The sequence below is a fragment of the Myotis lucifugus genome, unplaced genomic scaffold (assembly GCF_000147115.1).
Source record: "Myotis lucifugus unplaced genomic scaffold, Myoluc2.0 scaffold_21, whole genome shotgun sequence".
Lineage (NCBI taxonomy): Eukaryota > Metazoa > Chordata > Mammalia > Chiroptera > Vespertilionidae > Myotis > Myotis lucifugus.
In genome coordinates this window covers 9,935,575-9,936,987 of record NW_005871069.1, presented here as the reverse complement: position 1 = coordinate 9,936,987, position 1,413 = coordinate 9,935,575, and the positions used below count along the sequence as shown (strand labels likewise).

General features: G+C 51.0%; 1 pseudogene; it reads right to left on the bottom strand.

Annotated features, from left to right (window-relative positions):
• Positions 1-361: 361 nt before the first annotated feature.
• LOC102442118 lies at positions 362-1,168 on the bottom strand (annotated as a pseudogene).
• Positions 1,169-1,413: the final 245 nt, after the last annotated feature.

Here is a 1,413-nt window from a genome sequence, read left to right as displayed (position 1 = left end):
CAGCTAATGCAGATGTGAACTCGCATAAGGCAACTGCTTTTGTGATGACGACACATGATCCTTGAAGGGAGGGCAGAGTCCACGCAGGACCGACCGCTTCGGGGTTAGTGATACTCTTTGAGGAAGGGATTTCAGTAGGCAGGATATCTAGGTTACTGACAAAAAGCAGTGAGTTATAAAAAAGAGTTGCTTCTGAATGTGGAAACCATAATAATCCCGGAATCTAAGTAGTGAGCCACTCAAAGACACTACTGGCCTTGTGCTGCCACTGACTGAGGGGGACTTCACAGTGACTGATCGCTGGGGATCAAACTCGATACGTAATCATCCACGCGACTCCAAAGCCACTCAACACACGGGCTCAAATCCCGTCACTCACTTCACTTTGCTGTGGAGAATTTTCTTCTTTGTCGGGCTTCTTTGAGTGTTTGCTTTTCTTAGAAGCCGAGGGTCCTGCCCCTTCAGAGCCCTTCCTGCCGGAGCGACCCTGCTCCACTTCACACAGGTAGATGTCGATGGGCCCCTCGGTGCTCCGTATGTGCACCGTGATGGAGTCTTCTCGGGGGGCTGGGACGTCCAGTCTGGTCTCTGCCGGAGCTCTCACTGCAATGACAATCTGCTCGTGGAAGGCTCGGATGCTATGGATGTCTTGGTACGTCACATACGCGAGCCTTTCATTGTCTTTGTCATCAGTTAATTCGAACAGCTGCTGAGCACAATCCTTAATCAACTCGTCCAGAGCCTCTTCCATGGCCGACAGGTCGGACAGCTCCTCCCGCAGCTTCTTCAGTCCGGGCACTGCTCCGAAATTGTTGAGATCGGATCCTATCCATCGAATGTGGTTCTTAGATTTGTTTTCAACCAGGTCGATCCCATCTAAGACATCGGTGATGTCATACACTCTTCGTTTCCGTACTCCCAGTTTTGTTGCAACCTTGTTTAAGTCAAGAACACCCCCAGGAGCATTTCTGACAAGATCCATAAATTTCCGAGTTAAATAAACCAGTGATACATCAAACCGAGGTGTCTTCACTTTTAGAGTTTTTCTCATGGACACATACTGTACATTATCTTCTAAATTAATCATTATTTTTTATGGCAGCAGGCCCTCCACGTTGATGGGGTCTCAGCACCAGCGGCGCACCGTCTCCTCCGCTGGGTCCACAAGCTCGCTGGGCAGCTTGTCCGCCGGCCGGCCGCTGCTGACTCATGCTGCCCGCGCCCCGCCGCTCGCCGCCCCCCCCTCCCCGAAGACCTTTGATGTGATAGAACCCCCTGAGATATCCGTTTTTGCTACCGAATGGTCCTATCAAATCTGAGAGCGTGATGTGTATCTGCGCCGGGGCATGGACCTGACAGAGGAGAAATGATACCGGCTCCTATTAGACTTTGAATCGTGTAGAAGGAGAATGC